The 27,621-nt window shown below is 56.7% G+C and overlaps 1 pseudogene; it reads left to right on the top strand.

The window, feature by feature from the left end:
• Positions 1 to 27,090, top strand: part of LOC119090817 (serine/threonine-protein phosphatase 2B catalytic subunit 2-like) — a 42,756-nt pseudogene extending 15,666 nt beyond the window's left edge.
• The last annotated feature ends 531 nt before the right edge of the window (positions 27,091 to 27,621 follow it).

Genomic DNA, 27,621 nt, shown 5'->3' on the forward strand with positions numbered 1-27,621 from the left:
CGCTCCGAAATTTAGGGTCTTGACTAGAGCTTCCTTGACTTGACTTAAGCTTCTTGAGCTTCAAGAGTCTTCCACTTGAGCTTCAGTTTGCCACCCCGGACACTGGTTAGCCCTCCGGGGCGTCCAATCCTGGCAACGTCCGGGCTGATTGGCCGGCGAAGCCTCGAGCTGTTCCCCTCCCCCTCCCCCATCGGCGAGGCCCTGGCTCTGACCCGCACACGCTCGCCTTCGTTCGAATTTCAACTGACTGTGTCCGCACGTGGACTGCTGAAGAGGCCTCTCGTGATGAGGTAATGGATCGGCCACTGGCCTCTCAGCCTTATCGCCTTGCTATCCTTAGCCTGTCCTGCTCGACCCGTGGCGCTTCAGTCGTTAGGCAAACGGGTCTCAGTGCCACCTAGTGGCGATAACTCGCACCACGCCCGCAGCCGGTGTCCATGTTAGCTGTGCTGATGCGTTGCTCTTCGCCGAGCCGAATTATTCTCTTCCGATACGCTGTGCCTTTTTGGGAAGCTCCCCTCTTTACGGGAGCGGTGGACTTGCACCGCGTGAGCACGTCGAGACACTATCCAGCGACGGGTCAGCTGACTGGGTCTGACCGCAGTCACTGCCTGCAGCCCCCCCCCCCCCCCCCCGAGACTCGGAGCCAATCAGAGAGCTGTCCCGGCCGGCCGGATCGCCGGCCGCCGGCCGTCGCTTGAGGCCCCTGTCCGCCCCGCGCGCACTGATCGCCCCGCCCCGCCAGATCTCCGATCTCCATCTGATTCCGATCTCGGCATGGTCTCCGATCTCCACCTGATTCCGATCTCAGCATGGTCTCCGATCTCCACCTGATTTCGATCTCAGCATGGTCTCCGATCTCCTCGTGATGCCAGATCTCAGCCTGGTCTCCAATCTGCATCTGATTTCCGATTTCAGCCTGGCCTCTGGTCTCTGCCCGCTCTCCGTTGGCTGCGTCTCCGGGGACGAGGTCGGTGGGGGAGGAGGGAGTCGGCGTTCGGTTTGGCTCGGTCACGGCATGACTTTGAGGTTCGGGATGAGGAGAGCTACCCTCCCGATCTGTGAGATGGCACTTGAGCTCCACTACATAGCTCCCTAGCTCGCATAGCTCACATTTCCCCCGTATCCCAGTGTCTTGATGATGCCGCTTCCGGAGGGGGGGGGGGGGGGGGGGAGGAGTGGGAAGCGTCCACTGCGTTCACTGGGCGGTGCGTTTGCTGTTCGAGGCGAGGTATGATTGCGCCGGCAGAATGCCCGACGTCGCGTGGTCGCGGCTTGTTATCGGCACTGTGAGTTTTATGCAGTGTCACTCGATGCATTGAAATCTGGCAGCGATGGATTGTTGCGCTGTCGCCTAAGTGCAATGCGTTTTTACGTGAAGGGCCATGGTTTTCGACTGGATGACATATTTCACTTTGGGTGAATGTGCAAAGTGACGGAGTCTGAGAAAGCGACGTGAAGACCATTTTGCACGTCATGCAGGATCAATAACCATGGCACGTGCCACACACCTGTTGGAGGCGATTGACCGTTTGTGTATGGTAGTGCCGTGCCCCCCTTTAGGACGCAGTTTGCTGCGCGGGGACGACGGGTGTCGATTTGTATTCTTTTGTGAGGGCCCTGGTCCACCAAATGCTGAATTGCCCCCCCCCCAATATTGCTGGCTGGAATACTGCAAAAGTTATGTAAACGATGACCATCACACGCCGGCTGCTCTCGACCTTTTTGCGTAGTGGTGTCGACAAGGAGGATGCAACGGAGCATCTTGATCCCCTCAAACTCAAAGTTATTTCCTGAAATGATGATGGCTGGATGATGGTGGCTTAATTACTTTAAGTAGGACGTTTTTTCCACCAAACATAGCCCCAGACACTTATTCCCGCAACCGAAACGTGATACCGACGCCACTGATTCACTGGTCTTGTGGAGACTTGCATGCCAAGCGTCATTTTTTAGCAGCCGATTGGAACGTTATGAATCTAACGTTGTTTTACCTGAAACCCGACTGCGGTATGTTCTCATGAGAAGATAAAATCGGGCAACACATTGCTATTTTTGGTGCGGCATCGCTACTGCAGAATATTGGCTCAGCTAGTAAATGGAATATACAGCACACTATTGTTTAGGCAGATTTTGATTCGGATTCCGTGCCGAAAATAAGTTATTGCTGTCACTCTGAACCACCATCCAATTGCTACAAAGGTCTAACGAACCCATTTGGGCCCTTATCGGAAAAGTACGGAGGGCCCTTTACCGTGCCCTGCTCGTACCCGACTCGACACCCTGTGATCAGGCTGACAAGGGAAGCAAGCAAGCCACAGCACAGCGTTTCATTGAGTTCGCGGAGTAATAGCTTTATGCTCACATGCCTTTTTTCTAAACAGGGTATTTCAAGCTTTCGTAACATTTATTACACAAACGTTTTTACTCAGTGCTGTGTTGCAGCAAACACTATAGAACGCACCCGTTGGAGAAAAGCAATTCAATTCAATACTTCCGTACTACAATTAATACTAAAGTACTTCGGCACTTCAAAACAATTTATTTCCTTCATCATGATGAGCATTTAGTCAAATGAGATTTCTATCGCAGGGCCGGCTGCTTGACATCGAAATTCCGAGCCACTCAGAAGTATTTGAGAAAGCTGACATTACCGATGAAACCGTACGCGTCTGATGTAATAATGAGTAAAAAGCAAAAAGATGGGGTACTCCACTCAACCGCATGTTGTCGCATCAGCCTGAACAATCCACAGGAATCGTCTTCGCCGACAAGTATGCAAAGTTTTGCGCGGCGTAGCGGCGCTTAAGCTTTGCCATGAATGTAACCGGATGTTTACTTCACCATAGAGGCATGTGATTGCCGTATATCGTTGTGTACGTACTAACGTGGGAACGGCTGCGCCGCATTGGTCATAAATTATTTCGGAAAGCCTTCGGAAGCGGAGGGGCCAGATTGATCCCCAACCCGAGGGCGTGTTGCGACAAACAAGACGTGCGAAAGTGCTGTTAATAGCACACGCATTCCCTACGCCACTATAACAGTGTATTCATCTTTATCATTGTTGTTACAGCGCATTTGAAGTATCTAATGGAAGCAGTTCGCTTTTAGACTAAATCCCGGACCAGTATTGGTCAATGTCACTGATAATGTCACGGGAAAAATTAAGGGAAAAATGTGACACGGCGCCAGATTGAATGCATTTTTTTGGTGTGCCACTCGCATGCCACAGAAAATCTTAACTTTTGTAAAGCAGCACATTTTTGGGGAGGATGGATGGGGCATTGTGACCCAATTCAAGGACGAAAAGAAAATTGAAGTAGGGTGTGTAATTTGGCACGATGGCTCGGCCCACAAACCCGGTAGCTGGATTCGTTAAGGTAGCCGGGTGTTTAACATAGGTCTCTATGCCTCCCCACAGCGACATATGTTTCTCGCAAATAGCTGTGTACCTACCAACACTACAAGCCTCCCTCCCCTCGTAACAAAAAGTCGTGGTTGCGATCACCACCAAATACAAATCGTAACAGCTGAGCGGATAAACGGTGCAATAATATTCACACAACTCGTTATGGGCGCCAAATGACCACCGCAGTCGGCGCGCCCCTAAACTCCAATAGACAAAAATATTCACACACCTTGGGTCATTAGACGGGCGATGGTTTGTGGGGTTAAAGTGAAAAGCTTTGGAGTACGGGATGACCCAAGCTTTTCATGGTTGACCCCCAATGACATTGCAGTAAATCCCCATAACCAAAATGCGTGCCGTCTCCCATGACCGCCATAGAGGGGTGGCTTCGGTGCCCAAAGGTGGTCTCTAAAGGGCCCCGTCACTTGCCGATGAGAACAGGTGCGTGCGTTCATTGCCTGCTCCCTGGATCTACCTTTGCATGACTTCTATGCTGCTTGTATTAAAGGTTTCTTATAGACTACACAAAATTTAAAACATATCTTGCCTTTCAACCAAATAAAGTAGGCTAAATCCGGTGAGAAAAAAAATGGAGGTTATTGGGCCTTCGGTGGGCCCCCAATAATTTACAAAAAATTGACGCCCCTATTGGGGACAGCTCTGAGCCGACAACGGTGAGCGGTGTGCTTGGCAAAAACGTCGTCTTCTTCGTGGCCGCGGATTAAGGAGACGCTGTCCCGTTCACCTGCGTTTGCCCAAACTTGCAGAAACTTCCCCCACTGTGATATTCAACAGGACGTCCCCTGTGGGACACAGCACACGGCTCTCCGTGAAGTCGCTGCCGCTGGGAGCCCGAACCAGCAGCATTACAGGCGTAGGCCGAGCGTTGTGCTTCCTTGTTTTGGAACTTTGTCCCATCCGATGGGATAATATTGAGAACCCGCATTGTGTGCTCAGCCCATGTCAAAGAGAGGTCCGCAGCAACCAAGCTGGCCGACGCTTCTGAAGGAGTAAAAACAAATATGTGCAGACGTTTTCGGTGTATGGCTCCTCCACTCTCCCCATCCAATCAGACATAAGCCCAGGCCTTGGCGCAAGGCTGTTTGCGGCGACTCCGTGCCAGATCCAGAGCTTGAACTTTGCGAACACCGTGCTGCTGAGTTTTTCATGCGACGCGACGGGCGTGCCGGACTCGGGACTCGCTCTCAGTATTCGGGACTCGCTCTCAGACTCAGGACTCGCTCTCAGAACTCGGGGCAGACCTGGCCTGCCCACCGCGCCGGAGCTCAGGGATTGACAGTGACGGCTGGCCTTCTCCGGGCGCGCATCGTGACCCAACCACTTCGCCGGCCGGCCGGCATCGATCGGTGACGTCACACGTGTGACGTCACTGCCGGCCGACAGCTGACGGCGCCGGCCGGGCCCGGACCTCGGCTGGCTGGCTGGCGGCCGGGGAGGGAGGGGGGGGGGGGGCGACGTTCAGGTGTGCCGCGGAGCTGTCTGTGAGTTTAAGTTGCGAGTCCTCTTAGGCGTTTGCAGGCTCAAACATGGCTCCCACGGACGTTGTGAGGTGGACATTGTCTAAAAACCCTTCACTTACTCCCAGTCACTCGGAGCAAGTTCTCTCTTTCTCTGCCTTGGGCATTTGACGTCTGTTTCAATGGGCTAGCTATGATCGTGGCGTTTCAGTATCTCAGGCTAGCTGTGGTGGATCGGCTTGGCTGTTTTAAGAGAAGTAAACTGCAAGGATAGGCTGTTATGAGTGATGTTTTGGACACGTTTGACATCTACACACGTTAGTGTTTCGTGAATGCTGAGATCTTCGCCTTCGTTCATATCTAAACGCGACACATGCCGTAAGCTTCAGTCTTACCCCGCCGTTGGTAGGTAGGACAGAGCTCTCCACACGACCGCATGCGCACATCTGGCCGCGTCCTTCGCCCAACGGTAATTCATTCATTCATCCGTCATCATCTCCGCGGTGCGTCCGTTTTCACAAATGTTTACGCGTCAGCCCGCTGGAATGAATAATGGCCTAATGGATGGGGAAGGCGGATGACAAGTGTAAACCTCAGGCCTCTCGGAATTCCGCTGGTGTCAAGCGCCCATTGATTATTAACGGCGGGGTGATCGATGGCCTCGCTGTGTTGGCCCTTCCGCCATCTCACGCGGCCATCAAGTCCCCCAGCATGCTGCCTTCGCGGAGCGGTCCATGAAGCTCCCAGGTGCTGGAGCGTCCGACCGCTGGCCGGGACGTGGCAGCTATGTGTGTCTGCGTGCCAGAATCTTACCGTTGTGAATCGTCTTCGGCGATTGGTTGGCAACGGGCCAGGGATGTCCGGCTGAACAAAAGAGCTCGTGTCACGGTATCGCGTGGCCGGTTAAAAATGAGTGTCGGTGAAAGTTTATGCTGTAGTACGTGTTGCGCTGAACTTGTTCTGCCTGACTGGCTGGGTTGTGGTTGTCTCACCATAGCCTATGCCTGGTGAAAGCTGGGATACCAAAACCGTTCCAGCAAGGCTTTCCGTTTAGTTTTCTGATAAAGAAGGGTTTGGGCGTGTTTATGTGTAACCTGGCCGCAATCATCGATGCATTGAAAATTCCCTGGGTGTATGAAATTCTTGCTCCGTACGAAGCCGTCCTGGGAGGTGTAAAGTCTGATTTTCATTCTCATGCGTAGTTCTGCTACGCAAGCAGTGATTTCGCCGGCGGTCCCGTCTCTGATAAACCCAGTATTCTTGGGCACCCGTCATGCTTTTTACTTCGTATCCTGAGCTTTGCGCTCTGGGTGATTATGACCTGTTGTGTAATTTCACGGTTGGAGATTGCACTTGTTGTTGATTGGAGTTTATTGGTTTCCTCCCATGCGCCGTTGCGCCTTTTTGATATCCGTCGACACGTTTTTTATGATTGCCCTAAATGTGTGCTGGCGTTCGCGTCGTACCTAGTGACGTCATTTATCGACTGGCCGCATGTCAGCTGATTCAGCCGCCTGTTGACAGGAAGGAGTGTGTGCGTGTTTGGAGGACGCGGCGGAGCGTTGCCTTGCCAACCACCGACAAAGCGTAGACTCTAGGCTTAGCTCTAGACTGCCGAGCCCGGCCAAGTTTTTGGGTGCGGGAGGCAGGCTCGGGATCGTGGTCTATCCAGATCTGACGAATCGTATGGGCAGGGAAAGGGACGCAACTTTTGAACCCGGCAACCTTTGAACCCGGCAACCCGTCACACACACAACACAACACCGAACACGGCTCGGCATGAACCGGATGGCTTTTGGCCGGGCTGTCAGTCAGCTGGACTTGGCAAGCTTATGGCAAGCAAGCAAGCTAACCTTAACGTATAAGGAGTACAATTTTGCGTTTTGCTCGTGCTTAAGCCCTAAATTAGATTCGTAATGTCACACACAGTGCATCTATGGGCGAATACTATTTTGTTTTTTTCTGGTAATGACCCTAGTGTCAACATTCATGGCAGGCATCACACACCAGTAATCAAGGTTTAACAAATTGAAAATGTTATGCAAACCGCTCACTGTGGGGGCGGCCGATAGTGGAGTGGTTCACGAGTCTGCGTCAACCACGACACGTCTGGGAAGCCGGAGGTACGGGGTTCGATTCCCCGCGGCGCCTCATAGTGAGAGGCAGGCGACGCCATAAAGCCCAAGCAGCTGAGTGCATCATAAAGCCTCCATGACGACCTCTCACCCTGAAAGTCGAGAACTATTCAAGTTGTCCAGGCTTAGCCTGATGTCGTTGAGCAGTTGTCAGGCAGGTCCTTGATGCAAACACAGATATCTTTAAGGCTTGGCTGTTGGTGCTAAGTACACTCAAATTGCATCTTCCACACACGCCATGGTTCAAAATCAATACCAATGATTAATAAAACGACAAGAAAACTGTGTAATTGTTAGTATTGCGCATACTATAACAGAACGCGCGGTAACGGCCGTTCTGAAGGGAAACAGGATTCGTGGCAAGACGAAAATGTGGATCATTCGAAATATGTTGCTCGATATTCGTTCCGCACTGGTATATGTAGGTTCGCGTTTCGACAGCCAGCAAGAACCAACAGCCTGAATTTCTTGAAACCCGATTATGCCGTTGCGACTATTGTGACGCATTTGAAAGCTGTGATGCAGACAGACTGGAAGTGTCCAATTCTGGCGTCATTGCCGTATACCTAATGCGTCCACTTTTCTAGGACTGTTCTTCATTTGTGGTCGTGTGCAGTGTAACGAACTGAGAAGATTACGCATGATTCGAAATATCCAGCGTTACTCTTTGTCGTTGCAAATCCACTACTTAATGCAGACAATTTTAGAAATGCGGCCTACCCCTTACTGGCATAAGGTAGTAGGTTAAAATTTCTAGCACATTTTCTAGGGGGAAGTGTCCCATTCAGATTCCATCCTTTTCCTTCTCATCTATGTTTTGAGAATGATATCACAGCTGGGCTTCCAATGACCATCGCAGTCGATGCGCCGTAAAACTACTAATCATTACCCTGGCATGGTTTTTTAGATGGTAAGCGGCATTTAATAAATTTAATCGTTCAGGCGCTTGAATTGCTGTTGTCTCATAACTGGTATTAGACAACAAAAGCTGCGCATTAGAGACACTGATACATGTTGCATTGTTGTTTCATTCATAGGTCTGGATCATTAACAGTGAATTACAAAATACAGATTACATTAAACTCATTATTTACGGGTTAATGCCGGTCCATCATGGTAGCACAGGCGGGCTTTTGAGGGCTGGATCACTAGCTGGTAGCGGCGGCGGGGGGGGGGGGGGGGGGGGGCAAAATGGCCGTAGTAGTCGGCGCGCCCTGAATCATCATCATCATCATCCGGAGCTGGCCAGGCATGCGGGCTGCAGGCTCACATTTTGGAGAAAAGCTGCGTCTAGACCAGGGCATGGCAGAGTTTCGTGGCATCCGTGTTCAGCTGAGGGTCACCAGTGGCATCCATATTCGGCTTCGGGCCACCAGTGGCATCCCTGTTTGGCTTCGGGTCACCAGTGGCATCCCTGTTTGACTGAGGGTCACCAGTGGCAATCCGTGTTCGGCTGAGGGTCACCAGTGGCATCCGTGTTCGGCTGAGGGTCACCAGTGGCATCCATGTTCAGCTGGGGGTCACCAGTGGCATCCGTGTTTGGGTGAAGGTCACCAGTGGCATCCGTGTTCGGCTGTCGGTCACCAGTGGTGTCTGTGCTTGGCTGGCGATTGCCAGCAGCATCCGTCTTCGGCTTTGGGTCACCAGTGGCACACCCAGTTGGCGGTGGGCCCCCTCCCCCCCGTGGCTGGCGCCGCCTCGGAGGTCGGCGCCGGCATGCGAGACGGAAATAGCAGCCAGCTCTGTTCCTTCCTGTCGACAGAGCTCCGTGAGTCAGACCTTGCCCCGAAATAGGCCCGCGGGCGGCTATCCGCCGGCCCTGACATCTAGCGGCTGGGATTGCAACCTGTAACCGGCGGGCGGCGGCGCCAACACTGCCATCTAGCGACCGTTCCCGCGGCGCGCTGGGGCGGTCCTGTACAGCTGCCACCCCGGCTCTTCGCCAGCTGGGAATTGATGTTTAAGTGTGAAAGTCTACGGGTGGGCGCATTTATCGTGGTGCGGAGAGATTCGGGTTTGGTGTAACTCAGGAAGCCTCCAGTGGCCTGGCGCCGTGTCCGCCGGAGTGTGGCGAATCTCGTCCCTTGGCGGTTGTATTCGCGGATAGGTGATGTAACGGGTATTGGCTCGCGCCGGAGAGCTCATTGATTGATCAGCTTTTAGGTATCACTCTGGATACCAAGCCGTTTTAGGCTGCCGTGGTGGGGGATATGAGTCTGCGGGACTTATGACGCAGGGTTTTTGTATGGGATAGGTGTCCCGTAATGTGCCCAATGCACCTGCTGTCCGAGATGGGAAGAACATCTGACATTTGGCGGGAGAGGTTTGACCTGACACTGAACGACTGGTCCCGGGGAGAGCTTAACGGAAAGAAGAAGATATCTCCGTAGTCCGGCTGATTAAAAAGGTTGGAAAAAACGATTCGCTGAATGCGCGCGCGCGCGCACGCACACGCACGCGCGCAGCGCACGCACGCACGTGCAAAACACGCCACGCACGCGCAAACACGCACGCACGCGCACGCACGCACACGCATGCACGCACGCACGCACGCACGCACGCACGCACGCACGCACGCACGCACGCACGCGCACTACACCACCACCACACACACACACACACCAACACACACACACACCACACACACACACACACACACACACACACACACACACACCACACACACACACACACACACACACACACACACACACACCACACACCAAACTGTTCAGAACAGGAACTCTAATTCGAAGGATAGCTCATCCAGCGAATGACGTTCAAAAGCAGGCGTGGCCAGACCGCCGCAGCGTCCGAGACCGTCCTCTCCCCCCCCCCCCCCCCCCCCCCCCCCACCCCACATTCGAAAAAGCCCGATCGTGAGCGTGCTCGGCTTCCACGTGTGGGGCTCGGGTTCTGTTCCCGCCTGGCGCTGGTGTCCCTGGGCTCTGATGTGACCACTGTAGTCACCAGGGATCCGTGGACGGTTGTGCGACGGCTTATGCCATGCGTTCTTAAGAAATGAAGCGAAATTATCCCGCACTGACCCCAGACCCTAGACCCCTTGACCCCTTGCTCCTGGCCCCTGACTGCTGACCACTGACTACCTGGCACCGAATCCCTAAACCCTGATCCATGGCCCACTGATATTTGACACCTGACGCTTGACCACTGACCCTTGACCCCTTGACCCCGGACCCTTGAACCCTGACTCTTGATCCCGGACCCTTCGACCCTGACCCCAGAACCCCGGCCGCTGACTGCTGACCGCTGACCCCTGACCCTCGGCGTGCCCGCAGGCGTTCCGTTCCCGCCCAGCCACAAGCTGACCTGCGCCGAGGTGTTTGACCCGACGTCGGGCAAGCCGCGACCCGAGGCGTTGAAGCAGCACTTCGTGCTGGAGGGCCGCATCGAGGAGTCGGCCGCGCTGCGCATCATCAACGACGGCGCCTCGCTGCTGCGCTCCGAGAAGACCATGATCGACATCGAGGCGCCCGTCACAGGTCAGGCCATGGGTCAAGGATCGAGGTCGCCGGTTGTCGGGAGCGGTCAAGTGTTTGGCGGAGGTGCTTTGCGTTCGGTTGTTCTTTTGTTCTGTCTTGTTCAGCGCGGGAATGTGATCTTGTCCTGATCACCGTTCTTTCCGTGTGTGCGTGCGTGTGTGCGTGCGTGCGTGTGTGCGTGCGTGTGTTGCGTGCGTGTGCGTGTGTGTGTACGCGTGCGCGTGCGCGTGCGTGTGTGTGTGCGCCCTGGATCCTGCGGTGATGGGTGACGCCGCGGTCGGGGCCTACGGGAGACCTCCCATGGTTAGGGCCTATTGCGTGGTCAGATAAGGTGAGACCATGTGCCACCTCACAGTCACGGTCGGGAGTGCCATGTCGTCTGGCAGGGCCAGGAGCCAGACATTGTTGACGGACGTGGGCCAACGATCAGTGATCGCGGCTGTGATCTCTGATCTCTACGCTATTGAAGTCGCTGCTACCGGTGGTCGCAATGCAGTCGTCAGGTGTCGTTAATGCAGTGGTAATACAGTCGTCAAGTGTCGTCAATACAGTCGTAATATAGTCGTCAAGTGTCGTTTATTGTGGTCAGGCATCACGAAGCGTAGTGGCGCTCAGCGACGGTGCCAGGGGCCGTGCCGGGTGTCAGGGTGGGGTGGAGCGGGGCCGATGTTGACAGTCTCGCGTGGAGATGAGAGCCGGCCGCCGTGTGGGGCGCCGGCCTCAGCTCACGGCAAGGTCGAGAGGTCACCGTGTCGGGTCGGACTGGGTCCGACCCTGCGTCTGTGTCGTGTTGTCGTCACACGTGTTACGATAGCCTAGCCAGGTGGGCATTGTTATCATACGTAGCGTGAGAGTGCTGCTCAGTTATTTTTTGCCACTAAATATGGTATATTTAGTGCGGTTTCGTTGTTGCTTGGTGAGCTTACCGGTTTCTTTGGTTGCGTCGCCATGCTGCGCTGTCTTGAATTTATAGGATCTTGTTCCCGTATGGATTTGTTCAGCGACGAGATGTAAGAATGATTCCATTTACTGATTGCTGAAATGTATACTGCCTGGCGTACAGCCAACGCTGTGCGACTCGGCACACTTCGCAGTTTTTCGCACTCTACAACTCTGCATCTCTTCGCAATCCGCTGTTTCGCGCACTCTGGGGCTGTGACCGTCCCGCAGCTCTGGAAAGACCACGTCTCCACGCATGACTCCGCACACATCACACAGCTCCGCACACATCACACAGCTCCGCACACATCAGACAACTTCACACACATCACACAGCTCGTACGCATCAAACAACCTCACACACATCACACAGCTCATCACGCATCACACAACTTCACGCACATCACACAGCTCCGCACACATCAAACAACTTCACACACATCACACAGCTCCGCACGCATCAAACAACCTCACACACATCACACAGCTCATCACACATCACACAACTTCACACACATCACACAGCTCCGCACACGTCACAGCGCTGCGCAGGCCGCAGTTGGGCGAGTTGGGCGAGCAGGGCCGCAGTTGGGCTAAGCCCGGGCAGCCTGTTGTATCGCGCGACCCTTGCCACCTGACCGTGCGGGCGCACACTGACCCCGGCCTGCCTCGGCAGTGTGCGGTGACATCCACGGCCAGTTTTACGACCTGATGAAGCTGTTCGAGGTCGGTGGGCCGCCGTCCAGCACAAAGTACCTGTTCCTCGGCGACTACGTGGACAGGGGATACTTTAGTATAGAGGTGAGGCGACGCCGCCAGCGAGGGTGGTGCGGTGGGCGGGCTGTGGGCGCGTGACCTGGTGGATGAGCGCCACGGCCGAGTTAGTGACGCCGTCGGCCCTACGCGGCGGGCCCCGGTTCGAATCCCGGGTAGGGCCCTGGTCGATACATTCGCTGGCGCTTCCTGACAGGATGTGTGACAATGTGCGCCGCATGTCCCTTTAAAAAGTGCGCGGACTGGTAGTACTGGCGTTGGGGGAGGGGACTAGCAAAAGACTGTATATATAGGTTTGGCTATGCGGACTAGGAATGTCCTGTAACATGGCCGAGTAGATGTCATTGCTCAGCAGACGCTGGGCTGCTGTCGCGGAGCACTGCTGCGGGATTTGACGGGGTTCAAGTGACCAATGCAGTCGACGCGCCAGAAAACGTCAACAAACAGCAAACTGAGGCGCTTCTGGCGACTTACGCGATCAGCGTCCGCTGGCCGGCTGGTGACGAGTGCCTCGCAGTGCCGATTGTAAACCCCGGGGGCGGAGCCGCTTGAGATTTCGGCGGCATTTGAGACCCTCACGCAGCTCGCATCCACGTGCCCAGGGGATATTTGTGAGCATCTTAGCTTCCTGTTCGTCCCCAATTACCATTCCCTCCTATGTTCAACGTGGGACCCGTTATAATCACTGACATACAGTCCCCGGTAAGTGGCGACTCCACAGTTGTGGGATTTTTTAATCGCTTTCCGCTTGTTTGTCGGCGTGAGAACCGTTGCGCTCGGTGAAGGCTCTGTATCTGTATGCTGGCAACAGCTAAAACTTTGTGCCTGTTTGTGATAAAGCCTCTGGAGTGCCGGCTGCGCCGCCGTGCTCGACTGCTGGTACGGTACAGTCTAACCTGCCCGGCGGCGAGGACCACGTGTTTTTAGTGCGGGTTGCTGGGTTTTGGGTCAGTTCGGGCTGTGCCGGGCGTGGCGAGTTTGACCTGTTTGACCTTGATCCCTTTGCGACCCGGGTGACACTGCTCGCACAGTTACGCGGGCCCAGAAGTTGAAAATGTAAAATTTTGTGACTCGGACCATGCGAACACAAGTCAAGGTCGGAATTTATATGCTTTGGAGACATGCTACGGGTTCGGAGTTACGAAATATCACCTCTGGCGGTGTGTATCACTCGTTCTAACTCTGCACGTTACCTCGTGTTGGCGAAACCGATCTGAAGTCGTGATGACGTGGAGCGCACTGCTGGCGCATGGAGCTCCTGCTGTATGAAAAAGGAGGTTGGGCTGTCGTGGTATAATCGTATCTGATCGCATGTTTATTTTCTTCACCACTTCCAGTCGTCTTCTCCCGTTCTTGCTCGCGCCTGTGCCGATCGTTCTGCACTGCCAACGTCGCCTGTGAGTCGATTTACACCACGGCGGCCGGTCTCGTTTCAGTGCGTGTTGTATCTATGGTCATTGAAGTTGAACCATCCGACGACACTGTACCTGCTCCGCGGAAACCACGAGTGCAGACATCTCACCGAGTACTTCACATTCAAACAGGAGTGTAAGTGAACGCCTTGGCGTCGCCGCGCCGATACGTCCATTTCAAAACGGCTCGCTTCAAACGCGTAGAATTATGACGTTCATTGAGAAGTTTCTTGGCGTGTCGGCTTGCTGTGGTAAAAGTGCGGTTAATTTCTTTGGAGCGGTGTCAATGGAGGACACCAGTTTGCCGCGTGGAATTCCTGTTTCTTGTATTTTAATGATGACATTGTAGGCCTTTGTATTGTAGGTCATTGTAGGTCATTGCCATTGTAGGTCATTGTAGGTCATTGATGACGTTGAGGTCTTGCATTGTAGAGATGACTCTGTGGTGCTCTGTGTGCTCTGTGTGCTCTAGAGTGATCTGATACAGCCGACGTGGTTCCGGGGGCGCGCCGCGCGAGTAATGTTCATGACATGCGTGGCAGTCGGACATCGGCCTCCACGATCTAGCCCTCAGACGGAAGTAACACGCCTAGTGTTCAGCACTGCTCAGACGTGAATAGTCTGTGGGAGAACAGCGGCGGTGTAAGCCGACCGGTCAGCCGCGACAGTCCGTCTGTGACACGAACTGAAGAACAGGCCGTGGCGTTGTGGCGTTATTCTGTGACTTGTGTGATCTGATATACCGACCCTGAACCCGAGGTGGCTGACCTCTGACCTGAGGTCCCGACCTCTGACCCGAGGTAGCTGACTTGTTACCCGAGGTGGCTGATATGTGACCCGCCGTCCGCCGCCAGGCAAGATGAAGTACACCGAGCGGGTGTACGCACGCCTGCATGGAGGCCTTCGACTGCCTGCCGCTGGCGGCGCTGATGAACCAGCAGTTCCTCTGCGTACACGGCGGCCTCTCGCCAGAGATACACACGTTAGACGACATACGCAAGGTGGGCTGCTCACGAGTGGATGGGGGGGGGGGGGGAGACACGGGGCGCGACCGGGCGGAAGTGGCCCCCGGCGTGTCCCGCGTTGGCCTGGCGCCAAGGGTGCCTCCTGGGCACCGCTACAAAAAAAGTGTTCATCTATTAGAAGACCGCTACATGCGCATCCATCGTCAATTACCGTCGTCTATTCGTCTGTCATCTCACCTGTTGCAATGTCTCATCCTCCACAGCATATTTCCACCAGGGCTTCCATCGGCTTCTTTTCCGCTAGAGTTCGCTGTCCGCACTCTGCACCACGGCCTGCGTCAGCTGGGTCCCACGCGCAGTGCCTGGTTTCGTTTGAGGGACACACTTATGCTCTCTAGACATGGCACCAGCGCAGTCCGATGTTGATCGACCGATGTGCTCTCAGGAGGGCGCCAATGTCCTCGTGCTCCTGCCTTCTCGTGACTTGGCGGTGAAAATACCGGCCGCTAGTCACGTTCCCCTCCTAATTTCCAGGCTCAATGTTTGCACGGTCTGGCGTTTCTGGGTAATCTGCTCCCCATGCACGCCGTTCAGTTTTGACCTCTTCGGTTCAGCAGCGCCTGGTTGAATGTCACATTTGAAGTGCTGTCCTCACTGTTATCTCCGTGAGTGCAGTTTGGAATCAGCGTGAAATCGCTGTCCGCTTAAATTATTTGCGTCGGACAATTTTGTCTGGAAATACCAATAAGCTTATGCGTGCTCCGCGTGCCATATGACCAGACCTGGCCTTACCTGGCTTCACCCAGACCGGACCTGACCAGACCAGACTAGATCAGACCTGACCTGACCTGACTAGACTATACTAGACCTGACCTTACCTGACCAGGCCAGGCCTGATCTGACCTCAAGTGATCTGATCAGACCTGACCAGACCTGGCCAGACCCGACCCAAACCCGACCTGGCCCAATCTGGTCTTACTAGACCAGACCCCATCTGATCCGATTTGACCCGATCTGACCTGACCTGACCTGATTTCTCCGCAGCTGGACCGCTTCAAGGAGCCTCCGGCGTTCGGTCCCATGTGTGACCTGCTGTGGTCGGACCCGCTGGAGGACTTCGGTAACGAGCGCAACTCCGAACACTTCACCCACAACAGCGTGCGCGGCTGCTCGTACTTCTACAGGTGAGACGGCCCCAGGTGATCCTGGAGCTCCTGTGGGTGATCCTGCTGCTCCTCCGGGTGAACCTGGAGCTCCTCCGGATGATCCTGGAGCTCCTCCGGGTGACCATGAAGCTCCTCGGGTGATTTTGGAGTTCCTCCGAGTGATCATGAAGTCCCTCCGGGTGATTCTAGAGCTCCTCCGGGTGATCCCGGAGCTCCTTCGGTCCTGTTGTGTGGCAGCCCGGACCGTTCAGGTCATAGATGTCACGTGCCGAACGTGTGTCGTTGAGACTTTGGTCCAATCGCTTGGCTCTGTTGATGACCCCTTCGCCGGAAGCCGCAGGTGCTGTGACTGCAGAGTTCGTGTCCCTGTTGTATTCGGTATCATGTGTCACCACTGATCACCGCACGTACACACGCGTCGGGAGATAGTGGAATGCTTGAGAACTTAGATCTGCCTTGCCATTTGGAAAACCTGTATATGTTTACCGTCATGCCCGGAACCGGCCCTGGTAGCGGTGGCGTCAGCTGACGCTCCTCTTTTGTCGCCAGCTACGCCGCCTGCTGCGACTTCCTGCAGCAGAACAATCTGCTGTCCATCATCCGGGCTCATGAGGCGCAGGACGCCGGGTGAGTCAGCTGTCCCTGGGCGCCCCTGTCCCTGAGAGTCAGCTGTCCCTGGGCGCCCCTGTCCTGAGAGTCAGCTGTCCCTGAGCGCCCCTGTCCTGAGAGTCAGCTGTCCCTGGGCGCCCCTGTCCTTGAGAGTCAGCTGTCCCTGAGCGTCCCTGTCCCTGAGAGTCAGCTGTCCCTGGGCGCCCCTGTCCCTGAGAATCAGCTGTCCCTGAGCGCCCCTGTCCCTGAGAGTCAGCTGTCCCTGAGCGCCCCATGCGCCTGAGAGTCAGCTGTCCCCTGAGCATCCGTCCCTGAGGGTCAGCTGTCGCTGACCGCCTCTGCGCCTGAGAGTCAGCTGTCCCTGAGCATCCCTGTCCCTGAGAGTCAGCTGTCCCCTGACCGCCCCTGTGCCTGAGAGTCAGCTGTCCCTGAGCATCCCTGTCCCTGAGTCAGCTGTCGCTGACCGCCCCTGTCCGTGGTGGGTGCCGTCCGTGAGTGTTTGTGTCCTGACACGTGTCGTTTCTGAGTGTTACGTCCCGGAGACGAGTGAGGTCCCTGAGCGCCTCCGCCCAGTGTGAAGGCCGACCCTGGCCGTCCTATCCCTGTCAGGGATGCCTATGATGATCGCCGCTGGCAAAATTGTCTCTGACTCGCCGAAGGGGAGAGGGGAGGGGAAACGCCAGAGCGAGACGGAGTATTAGGGTAGCGGGAGGAGGGACGTCCGCACGGGTCCGAACGGTGTTGAACTTCAGAGGGCATTGACATGAGTTGTATTCATGTGAGACATGACATGAGACATGAGACATGTATTGTATTTGTTCCACGCCGCTCCGGCGCTCGAACCGTTGACCGAACCCCATGTATACGCTTTGGTCGGCCGTTTTGAAATGCATTCCATGTGGCAAGATCGTTTTGGTATGTGCGTTTATTTTGCGCGTCTGGTGTGATGCTGGTCCAGGTGGTGTTGCCACCGGGAGACGCGACGATCGCTGCCGTGACCGCGGCCGATCCGCGCGTCATATGATGACCGCGTCTCATCAGTCGCGGGCCGAAGCCTGGCAGCTCGTCGGACAAACGCCGCGAAGGGCTCAGCTGGATCATCTATCGTGCGAGGCGCGGTGGTGATGCGTCACCGGGGACTCCCGCGCCAGGCTGTTTTGCCACCGGTCTCCGCCCGTGTCCTGATGAGGACACGGGCGATGATGATGATGATGATGATGATGATGATGATGATGATGATGATGATGATGATGATTGATGATGATGAACACGTGGTCTGTCAGCGGTCCCGTGCGTGAAGCGAGGCCCGATGTGCGAAGACGCGTCGAAGTTGTTTTTTTTGTGAGCTGTGCGAATGTAGGCGCCGCTACCATCCAGATCGCTTACCCTCTATCAGCTGCCTGCGTCGACGCTGACAGCGGCGGTGATCATGACGAGTGGGCCCTGTGCTGGCGCTACCGTGCGTTCGGTTCACGTGGTGCGAGCGTTCGGTTCACGTGGCGCGAGCGCCCCGTGATGACGTCAGTGGTGCTACCCGGCCTCTCGTCTTGGTTCTAAGCTAGGCCCGGTGGTTGCAGGTACCGGATGTACCGCAAAAGCCAGACGACCGGCTTTCCGTCCCTCATTCACCATCTTCTCTGCGCCTAACTACCTGGACGTCTACAATAATAAGGTGAGAGGTGATTTGCGAAGCTTTTTTCGTGCTGATTCTTTGAGGATATTCACCGTTTTAGACATGAATGGTAGCGGTGTCTGACTGACGTTGCAGGCGTCTTGCCAAAAAGTCTTGTTTGGATGTCATCTAGTCTGTCGAAGGCACAAAGGTCCTGGAATATTTTGGAAGTTGTGTCGTGGATGTGGCGGCCGGGAGAGATCCAGTAATGGGTGATCCAGTTGTTCCCTCCATGGACGAATGAGGAGAGCCCTGAAGACGAGGCTGTACCGACAGTTTAACACATATTTTAGACACATAATACCTGCCGTCGAGTGTTGTTTTGTCTCCGTTTAGTGGCCCAAAGACTCGATGTCCTCTCGCTCAGGACAGTCCCATCTAGCGGTGCCCCGCGTAATCTGACCTTTCTCGGTGGGTCATCAGGCGGCGGTGTTAAAGTACGAGAACAACGTGATGAACATCCGGCAGTTCAACTTCTCGCCTCACCCGTACTGGCTGCCTAACTTCATGGACGTGTTCACCTGGTCGCTGCCCTTCGTCGGCGAGAAGGGTTAGTCGCACCGACAGCGCCGCAACACGGGACGACAGGTGGCTGAGCGGGTTGCGGTGTGGGACTTCGGGTTGAAGGGGTCTGGGCTCCGAATTCTTCTCATCTGCCCGAAACTCCTTGGATGCGGTTTCGGTTTTGCTTTTCGTTTTCGGATGACGGTTGCACGGCCATTGAGTAAAAATACTGGACATCATTCACGTCGTTTTAAATTGTGTTTGTTCGGGTGGGTGTAGCGAGGATAACTAACTTGAAGACGTTCTTTCTTTTTTGCCAGGCTGCCGTGGTTGAAAATCACTGTCTTTCGCCTCGTCAACGTTTTCTTGTCGACTCCTCGTTTGTGAAGCGGTGTTATCGGGCCTTACAGCCGGGGCTGTCGCTAGTTCTGTGCCAACAGATGGCCGTGACCTGAGGTTAAAGAGACCTCAGGCCGTTACTTGGGACCAGTAGTTACTTAAAGCCAGAGACGTCAGGCCGTGATCCGAGGTCAGTAGTGCCCTGAGGTCATGTCGTTTCCCTCCAGTGACGGAGATGCTGGTGAACCTGCTGAACATCTGCTCTGATGACGAGCTCATGTCCGAAGGCGAGGAGAACTTCGAGGACGGTGAGTGTCACCTGTCGGCTTGTTTGTGAACTATCGTATCGCTGCAGAGGCGCGGATGCGTCCTGCTGTCACCTGTTGAGTTGTAGGCGAACTCGGTGGCTCTGATGGGCGGTGGACCCGAGCTGTTGCCATACCGTTAGTGAATTTGATGCCAGCTGACCCCAGCGTAAATACCTCACGGTTTTCGGTGACGTTACCGAAGTGTGACGTCACCAGAGTGTGACGTCACTGACGGCAGACACGACACAGACAGCTCTACGTAGCCGCGTTCACTGCAATTTCCGCTGGTGTCCGAAAGCAGATAACGGACGTCTGGAATTTCCGCCGTATTGACGTATCGTGGCTTTTAACCGCTCTGTGGTCTTCTATGGTCTCATGACCCGTAAAATCGCAACCTGTGCACTTTCTGTTTGACCTTTGATCTTTGTTCTTGTCATGACCTTAAGTTTCACTGGCATTCTGCGGTAAACAACCGTACACGATCTCGTGGTGACCTTTGGTGACCTCTGACGCGGTGACCTTCGGTGACCTCTGATCTGGCGTTACATCTGTGACCTCCGGTCGGCCTTTGGCGCCGTTCGCCCCACTTCTCTTTCTCTCTCTCTTTTCCTCTCTCTGCCCTGTCTCCCGGCTCAGGTCAGCCTTACGTGGAGCGATGCATCGCTGATCTGCGGCGCGCCAGCGCCGGCGGCGCCGGTGAGTCACGGCGCGCCGGTGGCGCCCTCTCCGCAACCGGCGCGACGCCACAGGTGGCGCTGCCGTCGCCGGTAACGCTTGACCCCGCCCCAGTAGCGCCGCCCGCCGTGCGGCCCGGAGCGGTCCGGGACGGCGCAGACCGCGACTGGTCGCTGGTCCGTGGCCGAGTCCGGGCTGGTCCGCCGGCGGCTCGTGCTGGTGAATGCGTTGGTGCTGGTGACTGGCGCTGCTCGTGGGCCGGCGCCTGCAGTACGTCTCCCGGTCTTGTCCGTTTCCCGTTCCAGCCGGGTCCAATTTGTCTCTAGAACGTTTTCCAGTCTTGACTGATTCCTGTTCCTGCCAGGTCCAATTTGTCCCCGAGCCTTGTCCGTTTCCCGGTTTGCTCTGGGCTACCGTATCCTTCAGAATTGTTCATCTTCCGGTTTTTGTGGTCCACTTTATCCTACAGTGTTGGGAATGACCCGCCCTGTTATGGCTGATGACCAACCAGCCGGCCCCGTCTTCCGCGCCGGCCTGAGCCGTCTGCGGCACGGACCTGGCTCTGTCCAGTCAGAGGCGCCTCCCGATTGTGCGGTCACGTATTGCCACCCGCTGTGTTGTCGTGCGTTCCCTCCGCTCCTTTGCTCTTCCCTCTCTGTCCACTCTCTCCGGCCGAGCCGCCCGACGCTGCTCCGAGCCACAGGTCCAACACGACGTCACTGGTGTACCAGTGACGTCAGCGGCGAATCTGGTGACGTCACGTGTCTGTGACTGAGGCGACACCGCCAGCGATCACCATCACGGGCCCGGGAGGCACTAACCGGCGTGGTGAGAGTGGACTGACTAACGTCTTGTGTCCTTCGCAGCCGTCAGCAACCGGTAGTGTGGTGTGGCTTGTGTGCGCATGCGCGGCGTTTGCAGGTGCTTGACGCCGCCGTCGTCGTCGGCGCGTCACCGTCATCGCTTACGTTGTCACCATCGGCATCATTGTGATCATCGCCGACGGCGGAGCGATCGCCTCTGACTTCGCCACCTCCCAGTTCGTGATCGTTGCGCCAGCGGGCTCCACAAGTCCCAGTGCTCTGTTTGCACACTCATGTTTTGGTAACGGTCAACGTTCACACCAAGACATTCCGTATGAATCACTTTGAAGCTTGATCTGCTCAGTATTTACTGTTATCTAGTTGGTATGGCTCGGTTATTTCTCATCCGCGTCTCTCACGGTCTTGTTTTCTATTTCATGCCCACCTCGCTCGGTCGGTCGGTCACGATCTTCCGTAATCTAGAAACAGGCAAGTGTTTAGCGTGAACTGTGGTGACCGTCGCCTCTGTAGACAGCCTTCCACTCATTCTAACCGTCCTGGGTGGAGGCGCGTGTCATGCCAGCTGGCGCCTCCCCTGCCTGGGGAGGGGAGAGCCGCGCGGCAGAAATCCATCAACATGTCGTCTCGGGCCCCACCACCGTCTCACGTCTAGCATAGCCTGTCTGTCACAGCCTATCTGTCATAACGTTTGTCCTAACATGCATGGCATAACTAGCTGTCACAACGTTTGTCATAGCCCGCCTTTTATAACGTATCTTTCATAACGTTTGTGATAGCCTGCCTGTCGTAACATTCAGCCATAAGCTATCGCATTGTCATAATCTGTCCGTCACAATCTGTCTGTCTAGCACGTCCCCTCCGTCAGACGGTGGCCGAGTGTGGCCGGCGACCGCACTAACGGCGACCTGAGCCCGAGCCCGAGCGGCGGACGGCGCTGGCGCCCCGACCGGCAACTCCCTGACTGGCACTCCCTGACCGCACTCCCTGACTGGCACTCCCTGACTGGCACTCTCCCTGACCGGCACTCCCTGACCGCACTCCCTGACCGGCACTCCCTGACTGGCCTACTCCCTGACCGGCACTCCCTGCCTGGCATTCCTAACCGCACTCCCTGACTGGCACTCCCTGCCTGGCATTCCTAACCGCAACTCCCTGGACCGTCGCTCTCTGACGGGCACGCCCGACCGGCACTCCCTGACTGATACTCCCTGACTGGCACTCCCTGGTGCGCGCATCATGTCTCCGGGCCGTGTGGAGGGGTGAGGGAGAGGGGAGGGCGCGGGGGAGAGCCAGTAACGCTGCGCCGGCCACCCGCTGCGACGTCCTGTGCGAGGCTGCTTTCATTCCGGCGCACCCAGCACTGGCACTGAGGGGTGGCCTCTTCGGTGTGCGTACGAACCTGCCTAACCTGGTGTGTGGTGGTGACCGCGCCTCGCGAATGTGCAGACCCTGTCTGGTGTAGCGGCCGCACTCCGTGCGAGGGACTGAAACACGGTGGCGAGAAACGTTCTGCCATGGCCTGATGCGCGTGTGCTCGTTTTGTTCAGTGCGTGCCTCCGCGCTTAGCTCAGCAATCTGGATATTCCTGGCAAGGTTTACTCTCGGCGTGATTTCATCTCTGGCTATCGGCTGGCCTTTGCCTGTGAATAACGACACTTTGCCATGCTGTGGGCATGTTTACCAGCTCGCTTTTTCTGCCGGCGCAAATGCCATGGACGCTGGTGTTCGCTTCGCGCTCTGCGCCCAGGCTGTTCATTCTGCTCCCTCTCTTTCATACTGCGCTGGTGCGCCGTGCATATCTGCTGTGATCTAGACCCAGGCAAGTGCTGACGTCGGAGTACCCTGCGGAGTTCTAGCGCCCGTGTACCGGCCGTCATTGCCGTCACAGCCAGTAGTCTGCCTGCAGAACCTGTTGTGTCCACCCCACTTGTCACGAGAGCTGCATGTGTGGCCCGCCTGCAGTAGCCGGCGCCTCGGGCCCGGCCGCCGCCGTAGCCGTAGCGTGTTACCCGCCTGTCCGAGCCGCCCAGCCGCGTCTCCCCTTGCCCTCGTGGCGCCTGTCCTCTGGCAAGCCTCGCCCTCGTGGCGTCCGTCCCCTGGTGAGTCCTGCCCACGATGGAATCGCCAACAGACCAGCCGACCTTGCGCTCGCCCGCACGGCGCGTGGCACGTGGCGTGCGTCGTGCGTCGTGCTTCCACCATGCACGTGGTGCCACCTGCCTGCACGTGCGCCGAGCTCGCGCCAGTGGGCGCAGCCGCATGCCGTGGAGCTCGACCCGCAACCACGTGTCACACATCTCGTGTCCACGCTCCACGCGTCTCATGTCCACGTGTCGCACGTCCCTTTCCGCTTTTCCGCGTCTGCTGCACATTGTGGCCGTTTGCTGACCGACCGATGGCACGTTGTGGCCGTTGGCTGACCGACTGGTGGCACGTTGTGGCCGTCGGCGAGCAGTGCATGAGATGCGGCCGCCGCCTGTCGTGCGAAAATTCACTGGTGCTGCCACGCGGTGCAGCACTGCACTGCACAGCACTGCACCGCGGCTGTGCACCTGCGCGCGCTGCTGCTGCCCTGGTGCATGACACTGTCGTTACGCTCTGTTGCCTGTCGCGCGGGAGCTGCCTTCGGTGGCGGCGGCGTCTCGAAGCGACCGTGGCTTGCCCGCCGGCGGCGCGGACGCCGCGCGTGCTGAGACGCTGGACTGTGGCGCGAGGTGGCGAGTTCGAGACCCACTGTCGTCTTTTCCGGTTGTCCGCGGTGTGGTCGTGTCAGAGATCGTGTCACAGCCGCTCCGTGCATGCAAGGCCAACAGTAAGACGAGTGGATTAGTCACGATGGTATGGGATGACGATGCTGATGACGACGATGATGGTATGGGATGACGACGATCACGATGGGATGCTGACGGCTGAGTGGATTAGTCACGCCGGTGGTTCGGGCGGATTGTTTGTGGTGCTGGTTCACGAGCTGACGGCAGCGATGCGGACGAAGATGTACCTCTCCATACCATTTGTACCTCGACGTCCGATACCTTACCGTTTGGCCGCTTGCAACCTAACATAAACAGGTACTACCCTAGCCCCGACAGCGCGGCGCTGCCTCTTCAGCTTCGCATCATGAGATTTTCCTGCGGTGCAAGCCGTGCAATTGTTTGGTGTTTTTCTTACATGGGGGAGCACGAGCGCACCGACCACGCTAGCCACACCACGTGTCTGGCGCAGCTGACGGAGTATCCTGGTGTGTCCGCCCTCGAGTGCGCGAGTGAAGCACTCTGAGTGGCCGTGATCCGAGGTCTGGAGTGCCTGGCAAAGCGGGGTTCTGCGTAGAAATCTAGGCATTTAAAAGTGTCTTGCGTTTCCCAGGCATCGGTGCGGTCTGCGGCCGTATGGTGGTGACCCCATAAGGGACGGGGCCGGCTCGCGGTCACGTGACCTGACCCCTAACCCGGCCGGCGCGTGTTGCAGAGAAAGCGGCGGCGCTGCGGAAGGAGGTCATCAGGAACAAGATTCGCGCCATCGGCAAAATGGCGCGCGTCTTCTCCGTGCTGAGGTGGGTCGGCGGGACGGCGCGCAACGGCTGGCCGCGCCACGTGTTCGCCACGGCGGGCGGCTGGGGCTGTGGTGTTGACAGGTGAACCGAGGCGGCGGCCGGGACATTGACAGGTGAACTCAGCTGTTCTCTGGGAGGCTGACAAGCAAACACGCCTGGGATGTTGGTGGGTGAAGTAACATGGCGGTGAGATGGTGAGAAGGTGGGAGTGAGTTGGAGGTGAGATGCTGGCTTAGATGTTGGCAGGAGAGCTGAGTTCGGAAACGAGTGTCAACTGGGCCAGTGGTGAACGCGATAGCATAATTGGGAGCATCTGTGAACTACTCTCACCAGGGGTGCAGTTTCCTATTCAGTTGGGAATCACTCCGCCCAAGTTTGAGAAGGCAATAGGTAAAGCTGAGGAGTAGCCCGTTTTTAGTGCATGTTGGAGACAAACGAATTGGTCATTTGTTCTGCTTAGTCCCCCAAGCCTCAGTTGTGGAACTCCACCCCCGGCTCTTGCGTTCAAAGCATCATTATCAATGATAGTTCAATGATGATAAGGCTGGTCAGTTACATTAAAAATTAAAGATTATGATAATAAAGACCATTATAACGATACCAAGAATGATTGGAACAATAATCGGAAGCTTTTGAACGGATGGATTTCTGGAGTCAATGATGATAACTGAGGTTGTGGGACGCGCCGGCATGTACGGCCAATTGGCGCCCACTTTTTGCTGGCGTCCGTAATTTCCGGGGTCAGGGCTTACGCTAAGCAGTGCCTGTTGTGTGAGCCCTGTCTGGCTCCCACCATCTGACCGTGCCATTCCAGGTCAACGGCAGGATTTGATGGCGAAAGCTTAACGTGTCACAATGTTCGTTGTGGTCCGTCCTGCCCTCTGACGTTATCTGACTATCAGCGCGGCCGTTGTCACCGGCCGCAGGCCGTACCTGTCACGGACAAGATCTTGATAATTATGCTAAAATTCAAATGCCAATGACAATAAATGACGATTGCAACCTCGCCATAAATATTACCCGGGATTGCTTCGTGTGTTGACGGTGTCACCATCTGACGGCGGGGAGAGGAACTATACCCCCAAATGCCGGGTGTGCCGACGGTGTCACCCTCTGTCGGCAGGGAGGAGAACGAGAGCGTGCTGCAGCTGAAGGGCCTGACGCCGACTGGCGCGCTGCCGCTGGGCGCCCTCTCCGGCGGCAAGGTGACGCTGCGCAGCGCCCTGCAGGGCTTCTCGCCCAACCACAAGATCGCCTCGTTCGAGGAGGCCAAGGGCCTGGACGCCATGAACGAGCGCATGCCGCCCCGCCGGGACGCGGCGCCGGCGGCGACCGAGCGCGCCGGCAACAACAGCCACTCGTGAGCGGCGCACCGCTCGCCCAGGTCAGCGCCGGTCGGGGCAGGTCAGGTCAGGTCAGGACTAGGTCGTGTAAGATTGGATTAAGCCATGTTATGTGAGGTTAGGTCATCTCAGGTCAGGTTAGATCATCTTATATCAGGTTCAGCTGTGTCAGGTCGGTTGGCGTCATGTGAGGTCGGATTGGATCAAATCGGGTCTGATGGGAGCATATCAGTACATGTCAGTTCAGACCAAGTCAGGACAGATATGGCTAGTCAGGTCATATTGGGGGGGGGGGGGGGCGTTTGCTGGGTCAGCCATGCCTGGGGCTCACCACGACCGGTCTCGGGCGGGGGACTGGGGCTGAGGTGCATCCCGCGTGGGCATGGCTCCTGGTCGCGGTCTCGTGGCGGCTGTGTCGGCACACGAGCCGACCGACGACGCCGCCGCCTTCGGCAGCGCGCAGTGGCGAGTCAGGGCTGCTACCACCCGGCGGTGGGACGGCGACAGGTCAAGCTCACGGGAGGTGAAAGCTTCGCTCAATTGCGACGGTTCGGTGTCATGCTATTCCACGCGCAACCACGTTGGGGCTGTGTCGTGTGTCTCAGCATGGCGCCGTGGTCGTAGTGGGTCAGACGCCGACCTCCCTGACCGCCTCTGCTGTTGCAGCGGGCCGCATGATCAGTGTCGCCGCCCTGGTGGCGACTGATCTCACCGCTGCTGCCGCGAGCGGCCGCTGGTGGCGCCCCGGGCGCGGGCCCCAGGCGACCGCGCCGACCCCTCTGCTCCTCCCGCCGTCCGTCTCGACAGTGGCGCGACGCTGCGGCAGCCGCGGAAGCCCCACCTGCCCTGCGCGCGGCGGAACGCGTCGCCGGCTGCGCCGCACGGACGGCGCGTCAGTGCCATCTGTTGTCAGATCGTGGAACCTGTAATTACCGAGTGGCGTGCGCCGCGTTTCTACTGCGGATTTCCCCCCGGGCGACTGCGGGAGTGCGTGTTTGTGTGTGCGTGTTTGTGTGAGCGTCTGGTGAGTATTTGTGGCGCGTGGTGCCTGGTATCCCCTCCGACCACGGGCTGATTGGGCCGCCTCGGTCACCTACCCCCGACCGACGAGGCTGTAGTGCGCGGCGCGGCGCCAAGATGGCAGCACCGGCGGGAAGAGCGTGGTGCGAGCAGGCAAGCCTGCCGACAGGACGGCGCTGGGGTGCGGAACGGAGTGTGCGTCCCCCGACCGGCCGCGCACACGCGGCCTAATAACCCGATTACGTTGTTGACTTTGCCAGAGTTTATATGCGGCGGCGGCGGCGGCGGCGGTGCTGGGAGGAGGGGAGAAAGGGACGGGACGGGACGGGTCAGGTCAGGTCGGATCGGGCTGGAGGAACGCGAGACGCCCGCTGACGGCTGCCCCAATTCACCTTTGTTTGATTCCATATTGTGAATGTTGTTGTTTCACTATTACAGCTGATTCCAATAAAGACCGATCGGTTAGCCGGGTTTTCGGGGTTTGCGGATTGGGTTGGACTGGACCCTGAGAAGTGAATGCGTGAAGGCGTCACCAGCGGACACGCTAATGGAAAGACTGTCTCGTGCCTCACGAGCAACTACGACCACCTTGCCGACGGCACCGGCGCGGCGCACACGGCACCAACTTCTACACGCGGGTCAGGGGACCGCCGCGACCGGACGGTTGTAAAAAAAAAAACAGCTGCGGGTTTGGTCGCGCTGAAATCGATTTCCGATGCGTCTATCGTATTGATACTTTACATGCCATCTGATCGTTGGTTACTAAAGTAAAAATGGCCGGTAGCCGGGATGCTCTGTACGGTTTATAAGTTCGCGGAGCTGTAATTACTGTACCCTGCCTCGGCACTCAAAACCTGGAGTTCAGTATTTGCGTTTTCCAGCACTAAACGCCGAGGCGTGCGTGTGTTGCTCATTACACTTACCATGTAGGTGGCCCAGCGCGGGCTTTGCTAGCTTACTTGTCTAGCTTTTCTCCAATTCTACCACCTGTTTGAT

The sequence above is a fragment of the Pollicipes pollicipes genome, unplaced genomic scaffold (genome assembly GCF_011947565.3).
Source record: "Pollicipes pollicipes isolate AB1234 unplaced genomic scaffold, Ppol_2.1 Scaffold_1600;HRSCAF=1878_pilon_pilon_pilon, whole genome shotgun sequence".
Lineage (NCBI taxonomy): Eukaryota > Metazoa > Arthropoda > Thecostraca > Pollicipedomorpha > Pollicipedidae > Pollicipes > Pollicipes pollicipes.